This window comes from Taudactylus pleione, unplaced genomic scaffold (assembly GCF_031769625.1).
Source record: "Taudactylus pleione unplaced genomic scaffold, aTauple2 ptg000037l, whole genome shotgun sequence".
Classification (NCBI taxonomy): domain Eukaryota; kingdom Metazoa; phylum Chordata; class Amphibia; order Anura; family Myobatrachidae; genus Taudactylus; species Taudactylus pleione.
Window position 1 is genome coordinate 6,566,792 of NW_028284439.1, and position 16,281 is coordinate 6,583,072.

At 43.9% G+C, this 16,281-nt stretch overlaps 1 protein-coding gene across 2 annotated transcripts in view; it reads right to left on the reverse strand.

Annotated features, from left to right (window-relative positions):
• ZBBX (zinc finger B-box domain containing) overlaps positions 1 to 16,010 on the reverse strand; it is a 224,708-nt gene extending 208,698 nt beyond the window's left edge. For both annotated transcript variants that reach the window (XM_088452313.1, XM_088452312.1), the window contains exon 1: positions 15,871 to 16,010. The gene's annotated coding sequence lies outside the window, so the exon portion shown is untranslated. The remainder of the gene's footprint in view (positions 1 to 15,870) is intronic.
• Between the last annotated feature and the right edge of the window lie 271 nt (positions 16,011 to 16,281).

Genomic DNA, 16,281 nt, shown 5'->3' on the forward strand with positions numbered 1-16,281 from the left:
TGGGAGCATGTATATCATTTTAAGGAAATAATTCAATTGTTTTTGCATGCCCGGGTTGCTTTCGCTCGTCAGAGCTATTCAAATGTTTCTGCTGACTGGCATGAATGCATGATTTCTGCTGAAGTGGCAAGCAGAAATAGTCAAAAAGTCCCTCTTTTGGGTAGTTTGGGGCGTGCTAAGCAGGACTTTTGACAGGTTTAGATACATTACGTGGCTAAACCCAATTTATTTGGGCAAAACATGTACGAAAACCTGAAACAATTGAATATCGTCCCTTCAGTCTAGATGGGCGATCGGGCATGCAAAAACAAATTAGTTTTCCCCTCTGTCTCCTACTTTCTATTTCACAATGGTGGGTTAAGCCCCTGATGGGTTGGATATATTTCATAAATTTAGACATTAAAAACATAGACACCATAATGTTGACAGTACAATATTTAGACAAGCAAAATATAGACATTCAATAAGTAGACAGTCAAAATGTCAACAGGTATAAAATGTAGACACATACATAATTTAAACATCAATATATAGACAGTTTGAAATGTCGACAGGATCAAAATGTTGACAGTTACAATGTAGGTACATTCTTTATTCATGGCTGTGTTCTTAGGCAAAATTTTGAGTGAGTCCACTCCCTTGGCTGAGAAGCAACCCCACACATGAATGGTCTCAGGATGCCTTACTGTTGGCATGACACAGGACTGATGGTAGCACTCACCTTTCCTGCTCCGGACAAGCATTTTTTCCAGATGCCCCAAACAATCCGAAAGGGGATTCGTCAGAGAAAATAACTTTACCCCAGTCCTGAGCAGTCCAATCCCTGTATCTATTGCAGAATATCAGTCTGTCCCTGATGTTTTTCCTGGAGAGGTGGCTTATTTGCTGCCCTTCATGACACCAGGCCATCCTCCAAAAGTCTGCGTCCTATGTCATGCCAACAGTAAAGCATCCTGAAACCATTCATGTGTGGGGTTACTTCTCAGCCAAGGGAGTGGGCTCACTCACAATTTTGCCTAAGAACACAGCCATGGAAAATTGACATAAGCCCTGTTTACTGATACAAAATTGACCTCTATCCCTTTTATTACATTTCATATTTAATTTATGTTAAAAACAATTCTGTAATTTCAAACAAGTCCAATTCCCGGTAAGAGTCTGCTTTGGCATGACAATAAATACAGCACACGGACAGACACTTAACATGGCTGGAGTTTACCTAAATGGAGACCGTGTTCATCATGGACAACTTTATGTGGTCCTTTTGCGTGTCACGTCAAAACTAAGGCCCTCATTCAGAGCCGTACGCTCTGAGCAGAGCGCACGCTCTGAATGAGGGCCGCCCTCTATAATTCTGGAGCGTCCTCCTGGACGCTCGTATAGCTGTGGGTCACCACCCACAGCCTACACGAGCGTGCAATTTGATGGCCACGATGGTCGTGACCATCGTGACCATCGAAACGGCGAGCCGGAGCCTGCGGTTGAGGTTTTCAACCGCAAGGCCCGGAGTGATTTTGGCTCTATCAGAGCCAAAATCACTCCCACTGACATCACTAGTGATGTCAGTGGGGCCGGCTTCTGACGGTAGGCGTTCCCTTGGGAACGCCCCTGTCAGGGAGGCACACCCCCGGCACGCCCACCAAAGGGGGCGTGCTGTCAATCAACATCGACAGCACGCCCCCTTTGATCAGACACAACGAGCGAAGGACTTTCCTTCGCTCGTCGCGTCTGGCGCATGCGCACGACGGAGCTCCCTCCGTCGTGCGCATGCGCAGTGCACAACATCGACCCACTTGCGAGCGGACAGCCGCTTGCGAGTGGGTCTGAATCAGGCCCTAAATCTTTTTGTGCTGACATCAGGAAGAAAAACGAGAAATGTCGTACAAGGCAATCTTATAAGATCTCAGGTACAGAAGACTATTGCCGTCACAAGGCAATCTTATAAGACCTCGGGTACAAAAGACTATTGTCGTCACAAGGCAATCTTATAAGACCTCGGGTACAGAAGACTATTGCTGTAAAGTCAAAATTGCTCCCATGTGAAGCTGGGGAATTTTCTGGAGAAACTGGAAAATGCATATATCAATCTCTATATGGTATAAAATAAAGTCTATCGTTGTCATATATCTTTAGAGGTTTAGGCAGCATAAGCTATGAAAGCACTCGGACGTCAGTTTTTTCATTGACTTGCTTCACTAAAATCGTCACTGCTCGGCTCCCTTATGTCATACATTAAATGTTTCATATACCTAAACCTTCCTCAACAAATGCTCTATAGAATAGTGAATACTGCATCAAAATTCGTCCAGTGGTTCTCAAGATTAGCCCGAACAAACAGACAGACCTCTACCAGGCACTTTATTTTATACTATATATATAGATCTATGTATGTTACCCATAGAACATGGTGTGTGGTGCATAGGAGAGAAATAGACACTGGGAAAAACAGATTAAAATTTAGTTTTCTATTTTTATAAAGCTTTTTTCTCTAAAGTGAAACTTAGCCCAGTCAACTGCCCGTGTGAAATGGAAAAGGCCGGGTCACACATACGTATATGCATTGAAGACGGTAAGAGGATTCTAACCCCTGCCACCCAGTATCGCCAGGGACCTCAATATCACTAAGCTGCATTTCTTATATATCACAAATTTGAGGCAAAAGATAGCAATATGCACTATTATGGGTATTACTATTCCACGTTATGGGCAAGGTTTTAGCTGTTATACATGTATTTGTCTAAGCACTAAATAGAACACACAGGTTCTTTGCATGGGCGTGTCGGTGTTCTGCACTGAGATTAACACATACCAGGATAGCTTTTGAATTAACAGGGCACTCATGCTCTACGCAGGGACAGGTGTTTGTCACAAGGTCTGCCCTGGCAGGCTGAAATTGATTAACGCAGTGGTAAGTGTGGCGAGATACCCAGCAAAAAACACTGGTAATTTTGTTTGACAAATTCTAAAATCTCATAAATAGCCCCCTTAATGTTATCTTAAACCATGTTTCTACAATTGATTCTTGGATTAAGTTTTAGCAAATGGTTCCACAGATAAATATAATTGGTAACTTCAGAAGTTATTTCAAAACAACTAGCAATATACATCTAAGCAATTGCTTTGTCTGTTATCATCTTCAACTCTGTAATTCTATATCCTTACAATTTTCACAGACACTCTAATATTACTAAAGGGGCCTATCCATTAGCAGATAAATTTGAACGATAAACGATTTATCGTTCAGTCGTTCAATTTATCTGCTAATGGATAGGCTCTGAACGATAAAAATGCACACTCCCGCGGCCGACAAATTGGGTCTTTTGTTTCTCCAACATGTTGGTCAATTATCGTTTATCACTGACAGATATTAGAAATATCTGTCGCGGTGAACGACGAACGATTTTTTAATGAAAATTAATAGAAAAAAATTTTAAAAATCCACTCCCAGAATGATGTCATGCAATATCGTTCGTCGTTTGCAAAAATCTGTCATGTACATGACAGATATCTGTCACAGCAGCCCCAGGAATTTACAAAAGATAAATCTTTTGTCTTTCAGAAAGATCTGCTAATGGATAGGCCCTTAACACAACCAACCACATACCTCCTGTGACGGGGAGGCAACACTTCCCAACACTCCAACCTATACTGAAAATTGGGACACCAGAAATATTGTTATATTGTTATTATTCCAAATAAGTACTATAGCTTTACTCAATCAGAAAATAACTAACATGCGTTTACTTTTATTCCTAGTACTGTATCATGACAATAGAGAAACCAACAGTGTTTAATGTCAGAGCTTGATCCACTAATCATTTTATTATTTATTTATTTATGAATGAGGAGATGTACATTTTTACCAGCTTTCTTAAAGTGACAGACCTTTGTTCTTATTTGCATTCGTCACATGAATACAATTAGTGATTTTAATACATTTACATTAATCATAAAAATATTTTCTCTTTTACTGGAAGACAGTACCATATTTTTGAGAAATTATCCTCCTAGGCTTCATCTAAAGGATGGAAGTCATCAAAGTACTGTTCCAAAGCTATGACAATATAAGCCGACAGATCAATGCAAATATCCCATTACTTTCATCTGGTAAAGTCAGGTGCAAGAGTGGATTAAATTTATCCGTGCAACCAAAGAAGAATAACATTTTAATGAATCCCCCTCAGAGATTGCAGAGCAATCACAGCGAAATACAGCTTAAGACCCATGCATAACTTCAGGCCGGGTTTCACTGGAGGCTTTATTGCACTAAAATTTATGTTAGTCACCAAGGAACAGTTGCTAGTAGACATATTGTTATTGGAAAAAAGCCAGCTCAGCTCACTCTTTTAGAAGTAGTAAAAGGGTATTATCCTAAATAAGCTCTATTTGTCATTAAAAGTAATAAAGCAGATTTAGGAATTTTGCATGAGGTTAACAACTTTAGTATAAACCCATTCTGCATATTCAAGAAGTCAGTACATTGCAGAAAATTCACTTGCAAAAATGAAAGCACAGTGTGTCAAGCCATCTGTAATGAATGCATTGCAGAAGGCCATTACAACTGGCAGCCCTCAAAAGGTGTTCCTTTGAAAGTGCAGTAGCAGGAGGCAGAGGTGTCCTGGACCAGCACCCATCACCACCACCTTTCCAGGAGCATGCATGGGTGGCAGCGTCTGATATGCACCGCTATTTACAGGTCTGCTGCAAGAGGGCAATTCAATTGAAAGCTATGGGAATAGCACTGGGTAGGAGTTCCAGGAGCTATTAAATTGTTTCCCACGCACCTGGCACTTAGGGCCTGATTCAGCAAGGAACGCGTTGCTAATAGGCACGCAATCGGGCGATAGTTGCATACTGTACATGCGTATGCATCGCAGTGTGCAAACTAGCCACTGCGATCAGGACTGCGCAGACACATCAATAGTAATTGACAGGAAGGGACGTTTGTGGGTGGTTATGGGGGGGGGCGGCGAAACACAGGCGTGCCAGTGCGTTTGAACGCTGTTGCATGGGCATGCATAAATTATCCACTGCGATGCCTTACGCAGCTTAAGTACTCACAGCATGCGCTGAAGTTAGCAATTTCTGAGTGAGGTCTGACCTTGCGCAAATGCATGGGGCTGCGATGGAACTCGATTGTACCAATGTTTTCGCAGTCCTGCTAAATTACAGGTGTATGTAAGTGAAGTGGGTGTCCTTATGTTGTGCTGAGATTGCATTGCGATTGCAATGGATTAGCATACTTTCGCAGTGAGACTGCGTGCGTAATCGCTATTGCATTCGCATCTGCATACCTTGCTGAATTAGGTCCTTAGTCAGGAGATGCCAGTTAGAGCACCTTAAGCCCGGTGTTTAGGCATGCCAACCAGCATTTACTGACTTAAGTGCCAGATGCGATGTTGTTAGCGCCGCGCTAAGCTGAAAAACAGCATCGCGGCCAGCATTTTAGTCAGATTTCTGCTGAACTCAGGAGGATGCGAGGAGAAATCCTGTAGTCGGGCTAACAGCGCAGTCAATTGAATAGCTCGGTGTTCTACATCCTGGGGCTATTCAGCATCGCACTGAATTGAATCACCCCTTAAGATAGTCTCGTCATAAGTCCCTTAGAATATATGCGTGTATATGTACTTTCCGACAGGCTGGACTTTGTGTATGGGCTGACTGATGGTCACACAATGTTAGCGTTCCCGCTAGGCTGTTCTAGCGGGGCGTGGCGCCCTGCCCTCCTTCTGGAGGGCAAAAAGCACCCTGCCCTCCAGAAGGAGGGCAAAAAGCGTCATGCCCTCACAGCCTGCGGGTGCAGTCTTCACCCGCGGGTCGCAGTGTCTCGCGAGTGGGGATATGTGCTTTAACCCAGTCACCGCCGGAGAATAGACACCGGTCGCATGCGCCTGGCATCTATTCTCCCTGTCAGCAGCACTTGGGGGCTGCCCGGCGTGTCCGTAAGTGCCGGGCACGCCCCCAAGAGTGCCGAAAAGGGAACGCGTCTTATAGACACGCCCCCTTTTCAATGGCCACGCCCCATTTTCGGACAGCGCGCGCGGAATGCCCTCTCTAGCTCCGGCACCTTGCCTGCCGCCAGAGCTAGAGTGAATACTACAACGTGCTACATATACCAGGTCAGAACTCGTTAGTCCTCACCAGGACAACTGCTTATCAGATGCAGGGGTAAATTTACAAAGATTCGAATTTGGTCCGAGATTGACCGCGTTTAAAAATGCACAGCATTGCAGGAACACGGGAGACTTGACAGCTGAAACACTCAAATTTACCAAGAATCATGTTTTGCGGAATAATGTTTTTCGATGGTGTACTGTATGTGATCGTGTTTCTTCCAGAGTTTCCTGTGTCTGACCGCAGCCAAACACTCCCGAACAACCAGGCTGTACATATCAGTGAGATACATACAGGCTGCTTGTGTGGAAAAAAATCAATCAATTAAACGGTTAATTACCATTAAAAAAAATTATGTGGGGTTACCCCCCCAAAGCATAACCAGCTCCGGGCACTTGAGCCACTACTGGTTCTAAAAATACAGGAAACAAAACATGTAGGGTTTCCCTGTATTTTGTGAATCAGCACTGGGCTTTGTGAGCCAGTCCTGGTTTTAAAAATACGGGGAAATAAAAAAATGGCATGGGGGTCCTCGTATTTTTAAAACCAGCACCGGACTCAAACTAGAAAGGGTGTAAGGGTACAGCCAGGGGACCCTTTCACCGGGTCACCCCGACCAAAGCATTAACACCCCAAGCTAGTCAGCCCCCCCAATAAATGGTTCTGCCCTCTCCTGAGCAACCCAGGCTTAGTCTGAACCCCAGGGCTCTTCCCTGCACCCCTGGCACATGGGTGCAGGGGTAATAGTGGGAATAATAGATATATACTATTGTTTTTTACAGTGGGACTACAGGTGCCAGCATACCTGCCCTTTGGAACTTGTGGAACTACAAGTGTCAGAAGGCGGCCGGCACCCATACCCCCACTGTAAACAAAATATTAAAATAATGACAGTACACACACACCATAGATAGTAAACTTTTATTACATACTAAACACACTCACACATACTTCCCTTCTCCCCTGTGATCGGTCCCCTTGTCCAGTAGAAAACCCAGGGTTTTAAAAATATATATATATATATATATTCACCTACCTCCTGGTGCAGGTTGGTCCTCTTCTCCAGTAGAGTCCCGGCCTTGGCAAAATAACAACCTGACTGAGCCCAGACCTCTCGGACACTGTAGAGATGTGTTTCCACATACATCTCTACCCCGGTAAATGACAGAGACCGGGTGGTTTCCGACATTTGCCAGGCAGCCAGCAATCAGAGGCCGCTGATTGGCTGTGACTCGTGTGGCAGTACCGGGACTCTACTGGAGAAGAGGACTGAAATGAGCCAGGAGGTAGGTGAATATTTATTTATTGTTTTTGGAAAACCCTTGGATTTCTACTGAACAAGGGGACCGATCACAGGGAAGAAGGTAAGTATGTGTGTGTGTTTAGTATATAATAAAATGTTACTATCTACAATGTGTGTACTGTCATTGTTATATTTTTTTTACAGTGGGGGTATGGGTGACGGCCGCCTGCTGGCACTTGTAGTTCCACAAGTACACCCACTGTAAAAAAACAATAGTATACTATACATTTATTATTCCCACTATTAACCATGCACACACCAGCCAGGGGTGCAGGGAAGAGCCCCAGGTTTCAGCTTAGGGTGCTCAGGAGAGGGGGGAGGGGGGGACACCTTTATTGGGGTGACTAGCTTAGGGTGTTAATGCATTGGCCGTGGTGACCCGGTGAAAGGGTCCCCTGGCTGTGGCATTACACCCCGGCTAGTTTGAGGCCTTTCTTCCCCGTATATTTAAAACCAGGACTGGCTCACAGAGCCCAGTGCTGGTTCATAACATACGGGGGAACACTACACATTTTGTCCCCAGTATTTTTAGGACCAGGAGTGGCTCAGGAGCCCCTGGCTCGATATGCTTTGGGGGGGGGGAACCCCGCGATAAATTTTTTCTTAAAATGTAACTCTTTTCAGGCTAATTACAGGCATAAACATACAAAGATCACTCTGATCTGTGTATATTTCGCATTCGGTATGAAAGACCGGCTGACGCATGGCCGGCAGTTCGATTCCTGGCAGCGGCAGCCCGACAGATGCAGGGATCCCTGCAGCGGCAGCCAGACAGCGCTGGAAATCCCGATCGTCCCTAGGTAAGTACAAACTAACATAACCCCCCTAACCCTCCTTAGGGGTGCCTAACCTCCCCCCCTGTGCCTAACCCTAATCCCCCCTCTAAGTGCCTAAACCTAAACCCCCCCCTTCCCCGCTGCCTAAACCTAAGTCCCCCGGGGGTGCCTAACCCTAACCTCCCGACAGGGTGTCTAACCCTAACCCTCCCTCCCCCTAGCCTAACCCTAACCCTCCTGGGGGGGTACCTATCCCTAAGTTCCCCCCGGGTGCCTTAAACCTAACCATCCCCCACCGCGGCTGTCCGCTGGCGGCGCTCGGCATCCCTTCGATCTGGATGCCAGGCGCCAGTCTCCCGGCGTCGGAAAAGTGACAGGCGTCTAGATTTAGACGCCTGTCATTTAACCCTCGGCGGGATAAAGCAATCGGGAAGCCGGCTGTCGTGCTTACGTCAGACAGTTTCCCGATTAAATCCCGTATATTTCTGCCAAACACACAGCTGAGGAAGTAGTCTATTTGAAACCTATTTAGGACTGAGTTTGCTAAAATTTAGGGGTGAGTGGGTTCGGATTTCTGAAATCCGAACCCCCCCGATCCGAGGCCGATCCGAGTCAGGCTCGATTTTTCCCGCCTGACTCGGATCTGAAATCGAGGCAAAACGTCGTCATCAACCCGCCTTCCGGGTCTCGCGGGTTTTGGATCCTATATAAGGTACCCGCGTCGGCGCCATTTTCTCACTCGGCTGTGGACAGTGAAGAGGGAGGGTGGGAGTTAGGGCTGGCTGGGCTGTGTAGTGTAGTGTAGTGTAGTGTAGTGCAGTGCAGAGTAGTGTTGTGCTGTGCTGCTGTTGTCCATAGGGGCTGTGTCCACTACTTCAAAGTCCATAGGGGCTGGCTGTGTTGTGCTGTGCTGCTGTTGTTAATAGGGGCTGTGTCCACTACTTCAAAGTCCATAGGGGCTGGCTGGACTGTGTTGTGCAGTCAGTTGTCCATAGCGGCTGTGTCCACTCCAAAGTCCTGTGCAGTATCCCAGTCCTAAAGGGGTGCTGTAGTGTTGTCCAGGGGGTGCTCTGTCCGTCAGGGGTGCTCCCACCAAGTGCTAAAAAAAAATATTTTTTCTGTGTTTGTGAATTGTGTGCGCAGTAGCCGCACGTGCATCAACAAAGTAGTGCCAAGCGTGCGCCTGTGTCATAAGTAAAGGGCCGGCTGGCTTGACCGTTAAAGGGTGCTGTAACCCCCAAAGTACACTCCAAACCAAATAAAAAAAATATTTTCTGTGTTTGTGAATTTTCTCCTGCAACTGGGGCTGCCAGGAAAAAACTTAGCTATCCTAAGCAACCCGCTGGCGGTGATGCAGGGCAGGCAGGACCAAGTTTGGACATCTGGTCCGGACTGAAGGACCTGGCAACAATTTCTGACATGTCTACTGTCACTGCATATGATACTGTCACCATTGACAGAATGGTGGAGGATTACATCGGTGACAGCATCCAAGTAGGCATGTCAGACAGTCCATACCTGTACTGGCAGGAAAAAGAGGCAATTTGGAGGCCCCTGTACAAACTGGCTCTACACACACATACACACACAGGTCCATAAATATTGGGACATTGACAGAATTTTCATATTTTGTCGTCTATTCACCACCACAATGGCTTTAAAATGAAACAAACAAGATGTGCTTTAACTGCAGACTTTCAGATTTAATTTGAGGGTAATTACATCCAAATCACGTGAACGGTGTAGGAATTACAACGGTTTCTATATGTGCCTCCCACTTTTTAAGGGGCCAAAAGTAATGGGACAAACTAAACAATCCTAAATCTAACTTTCACTTTTTAATACTTTGTTGCAAATCCTTTGCAGACAATTACAGCCTGAAGTCTGGAACGCATAGACATCACCAGACACTGGGTTTCATCCCTGGTGATGCTCTGCCAGGCCTCTACTGCAAATGTCTTCAGTTCCTGCTTGTTCTTGGGGTATTTTCCCTTCAGTTTTGTCTTCATCAAGTGAAATGCATGCTCAATCGGATTCAGGTCAGGGGATTGACTTGGCCATTGCATAACATTACACTTTTTAGCCTTACAAAACTATTTGGTTGCTTTTGCAGTATGCTTCGGGTCATTGTCCATCTGCACTGTGAACTGCTGTCCAATGAGTTTTGAAGCATTTGACTGAATATGAGCATATAATATTGCCCGAAACACTTCAGAATTCATTCTGCTGCTTTTGTCAGCAGTCACATCATCAATAAATACAAGGGAACCAGTTCCATTGGCAGCCAAACATGCCCACGCCATGACACTACCACCACCATGCTTCACTGTTGAGGTGGTATGTTTTGAATCATGAGCAGTTCCTTTCCTTCTCTTCTCTTCCCATCACTCTGGTACAAGTTGATCTTTGTCTCATCTGTCAATAGGATGATGTTCCAGAACTGTAATGGCTTTTTTAGATGTTGTTTGGCAAACTCTAATCTGGTCTTCCTGTTTTTGTGGCTCACCAATGGTTTGCATCTTGTGGTGAACCCTCTATATTCACTCTTGTGAAGTCTTCTCTTGATTGTTGACTTTGACACATATACATCTACCTCCTGGAGAGTGTTCTTGATTTGGCCAACTGCTGTGAAGGGGTTTTTCTTCACAAGGGAAATAATTCTTTTGTCATCCACCACAGTTGTTTTCCGTGGTCTTCTGGGTCTTTTGGTGTTGCTGAGCTCTCCGATGCGTTCTTTCTTTTTAAGAATGTTCCAAACAGTTCATTTGGCCACACCTAATGTTTTTGCTATCTCTCTGATGGGTTTGTTTAGATTTTTTAGCCTAATGATGGCTTGCTTCACTAATAGTGACAGCTCTTTGGATCTCATATTGAGAGTTGACAGCAACTGATTCCAAATGCAAATGTCACACCTAGAATCAACTCCAGACCTTTTACCTGCTTAATTGATAATGAAATAACGAGGGAATAGCCCACACCTGTCCATGAAATAGCTTTTGAGTTGATAGTCCCATTACTTTTGGCCCCTTAAAAAGTGGGAGGCACATATTGAAACTGTTGTAATTCCTACACCGTTCACCCAATTTCGATGCAATTACCCTCAAATTAAATCTGAAAGTCTGCAGTTAAAGCACATCTTGTTTGTTTCATTTCAAAACCATTGTGGTGGTGAATAGAGGCCAAAATCTGAAAATTCTGTCAATGTCCCAATATTTATGGACCTGACTGTGTGTGTGTGTGTGTGTGTGTGTGTGTGTGTGTGTGTGTGTGTGTGTGTGTGTGTGTGTGTGTGTGTGTGTGTGTGTGTGTGTGTATATATACACACACACACACAACAGAGTGTCACTAAATCTAGCCTTTGAAATCTGTATTTTACTAACAAAAAACAGCATATTTAAATGCTAGCAGTGTGATGCCAGTGGAAAGATTGTGGTTGCAATGAGTGCTGCAACTACGGTATCCCTTAAATGACGGCGCCTGGCAATGCCCGGTCACTCAACCACCCCAAGGTCCCATTCTCAGAAGAGGTCCCTTCTGCGCTCTATTGAGAGCAAAAACTGGAATGACCAAGCCCCTACCCACATTTGGCTAGGGGCCCAGTGATGCACTGTAAGGGCTATTTCACACACAATGTTTTTGTCTGGGCAGAAACAAACCTGTTAGTTTTTTTTCTGTGGTTCAGTCCCTTTCACACACAATGGTTTTGTGCCATTTGTGATGTTTTTGCCGCATGTAAAAAAAAATCTCTTTTCAATTTTTAACAATGAAACCGTGGACAGCAGCCGTCCTAGTCAGTGGTTAGCACAGCTGTAAGACGGTGACCCGGCTGTGCTTGTGCCGTGTTCATACAGTGTGGAAGCCCTAATGTATTGTAACTTTCACTGCAGTTTAAGAATAGTAAAAAAAAACTTAAGTTTTTTTGCCGGATGGACAAAACCGTTGTGTGTGAAACAGCCCTTACGCCCCTGGTCACTTGGTAGTGTAAAACCTTGTGAACAGAACAGAAATTCAGAATTGATTGCACAGACAGCAGTTCTACCTTTGGAAAAGGCCTATATACACTGCATTAATGGTGCGTACACACGGTACGATTAAAATAGACGATATGAACGATAACGATATTTATCATATCGTTATTTTTCATATCGTCCATTTTTCGGTGGCCAATGACCTGCGATGAGCGGGCACGCATGGACGATAACGATATTGTGCATCGCCCGTGCATGCAATCCAACCTGGTCGATATCGACCAAGTTACTATAGGGACCCGTGATCGTTGATCGCGGGTCGTTGGCCATCGTTGGTGCGTACATGGTGTGCTGGATGATCGATACTGATCATCCAGCACAACCAGGAGATCGTACAACGATATCGTTATCGATCGTCCCGTGTGTATGCACCATAACTGATAAAAGTGTTGTTATTATCATCAATATTTATTTATTTATTTATAAGTATTATCATCTGACACATTCAAACTTTTATGTTTTTAAAAGGAAAAAACATTTGCCAGAAAATAAGACACACACGTTTCCAGAAAAAGCTTTTCCAAAAGAAAACATCTAACAGATACAGAGATCGTTCTGGACCAATATATGCATTTTGTGTAGGGAACTGCAAATTAACAATTTATTTTCCATTGTTAGAATTAGGGATGTGCGCTGACTCCTGTGTTTTGGTTTTGGATCTGTATCTCCTGGTGTTTTGGATCTGGTTTTGCCAAAACCGCCCCTTGACTGTTTTGGTTTTGGATCTATATTTTTTTTTTAAAAATTGATAAATCTGCTAAAATCACATAATTTGCTTGTTTTTTATGTCCCTACAGTATGATTAACCTCAATAACATTAATTTCCAGTCATTCTGACCACCTCACAATATTGTTTTCATCCGGTTTAGGCCCAAAATTTGCACCAAGCTAGCTGGCCGACTAAGCTAAGCGGCAGCAGTGGGCAGCACAAACACGTGGCTGTTCAACTTCCAACATGGTACATCAGAAAACAAATGTTTTTATTATTATAAGAGGCCTGAGGGAGTTGGAGTATGTATGTAGTTGAAGGCAGGAACAGGAAGGGTTGATTGGTAGTAAATTTAAATTCATTTTTTGATTCCAAAGCAAATTTATGAGGGAGGAGGGGAGAGGAGGAGGGGAGGCATTTACAAAAAATATTTTACTCATTCACATCAGTCCTTGCCCCAGTAGAATCCTTGAGTGCTATGCCTGCTGCTGATGGGATTGGCTTTTCATCCCAGGAGGGGATGAAAAATAGTGCTTTAAAAAACAATTGACTTTTAAACAATCCTTTGCAAGGATTCCACTTCACTAGAAAAGCATTTCCCAACCTGTACAGGGATATTAAAAAAAAACTTAATTAGTGGTCTCCAAAATGCTGCTGTACCCACTGTCCACTTAACCACATACAGTATATGTGGACAAGCCGAACAGGGCAAATGCAAGATTTACAATTTAAAAGAGCTGTTGGTAAGCAAATTGTCAGCTCAAGTGGCATGTGATGCAGCGGTGGCTTCTCCTTCAGATTCTCCAGCAAGTGCATCTGCCGAGAAAAAACTAAAAACTTTCCCAAAAAACCCACTGGTGATGCATATGAGTTAAAGCAACCAAGTTTTTTTTTCTTGCAGACAGGGGCTTTTCCTTATCATGGGCAACAACTGTTTCATCCACTGGTGTCTAATTTACACAAACAACATCCTCATCAACAACATCCACTTTAGCGTCAGCTACACAAATATCCTGCTCATCCTGGTGCACTTCCACAGAAGCATCCTCGATTTCTATGTCAGCATGTTCAATTGTGCTTATATCATCATAAGAGGCAGACCACCAGTCATAAATAAAGGCCAAGGCCTAAGCCTTTCCTTGCCACTTCATGTGGTGAAACTGGCATATTGCCAATTGCACGTCTTTCTGCAGCTAACTTTCCCTTTGATGTTTTCTTCATTACCACTGTAAAAACTTGGTTCTTGATTTTAGATGCCCTGACTTAAGCCCTGTATGCCCTTGGCCATCGGCTTTAGTAGATGATGTAGATGGACTAGTATTGTCATGACTAGTGGCACTGGCAGCAGCTCCAGCACTAGTATGTGGTTCCTGCTCTCCTCTCAAGTCTCAACTGCTCGTTCTCCATATCAACAAACACAAATGAAGTGGGGTACAGCACACACACGTCAATTTGTACCAATTTTAATTATTACACTGCAATATCAATGACCTACAGAGTCACAAGATTTTTTATGAATAATAACACACTACACTACCACTTATTTCTTTATTAACAGTTTCTTATATAGTGCAGCATATTCCGTTGCGCTTTACAATTGGAAACACTATTAGAACAAAACTGGGTCCAACAGTAAAGCATCCTGAGACCATTCATGTGTGAGGTTGCGTCTCAGCCAAGGGAGTGGGATCAATCTCAATTTTGCCTATGAACACAGCCATGAATAAAGGATGGTATCAAAACATCCTCCAAGAGCAACTTCTCCCAACCATCCAAGAACAGTTTGGTGGTGAACAATGCCTTTTCCAGCATGATGGCGCACCTTGCCATAAGGCAAAAGTGATAACTAAGTGGCTCGGGGAATAAAAACATAGAAATTTTGAGTCCATGGCCAGGAAACTTCCCAGACCTTAATCCCATTGAGAACTTGTGATCAATCCTCAAAAGGAGGGTGGACAAACATAAACCCACAAATTCTCACAAACTCCAATCATTGATTAGGCAAGAATGGGCGGCAATCAGTCAGTATGTGGCCCAGAAGTTGAGTGACAGCATGCCCGGGCGCATTGCAGAGGTCTTGAAAAAGAAGGGTCAACACTGCAAATATTGACTCTTTGCATAAACCTAATGTAATGGTCAATAAAAGCCTTTGACACTTATGAAATGCTTGAAATTTGACTTCAGTATACCATAGTAACATCTGACAAATAGGTCTAAAACACTGAAGCAGCAAACTTTGTGAAAACCAATACGTGTGTCATTCTCAAAACTTTTGGCCATGGCTATAGTTATAATAGTACAAATAGGAAAATTTTGGTTCACTTCATATGTACCAAATAAAATATATCTCTATGTATTATCCTGTCCAGTCATCAATGGGAATGCACTTTAAGTAGTTTTTTGACCGTACACTTTACAATCAGTACAGCCAGGATCTAGGATCAAATTACATTTTCCTTTGACCATAATGTACAGTATTATTATGAACCTCAACACAAATGCAATATTTATGCTTGGCACAAATACAGTTAGTTCAATAAACAAATATCCAGAGACTTTCGCTGTACTTCCCACAAAGCTGGATAAGATGAACTTACACAGTATGGAGCCTTTTACTAACAAGCAAAGGTAACTGGCAGGTCAAGCTGGGTCTTGTAGTTCCACAACATCTAAGAAGGCATACTAGCCTAAGGAGACTAATTCACCAATACTAAACTCAGCTTATTACATAGTTACTATGCTGTATTGTAAATTCTACGCGATTTAAAAAAACGTTTTCCCAAATCCCCACTCAAGTTAACTCCCAACCCTTATCATTGAGACCACATGCAATGGGAGAACTGCCTCAGTACAGATATTACACCTAACATCTCACAATGCTATACCACGCCCGGTGCTCTCTGCTATGTTTCCCATTACACATCGTTCCCAGACACTCACCACGGCTGTCGGCTGGCCGGGGTACCGGGTGTGGAGTCGGTGGTGAGACCAGTTACACAGTGCAGGCCACTGGGACGCCTGCAGTCACCTGTTGCTGGGCAACCATCTCCGGCAGCAACATCAGAGCTGACACCCCGCCCTCCCCGGGTACAGCGCCGCCTGCACTGCTGTGTGTTACACGATCTGCTCTGCCTGATTGTCTCACCTGTGTATATACACATAACTGCGTATTCTGTTCTCATGTCCTCGGCCCCATTTACCTCATATGATAACTCTGATACTTTTAAACACACTCTTCGGCTTGTGGAAGCTACTGTAAATGCATTGTAGTTGCCAGGGACATATTTAGAAAAGGCATATTATTTTTTAATTTGTTACTTATTGCTGTGTCAGTAGTGTGTATTATTAATA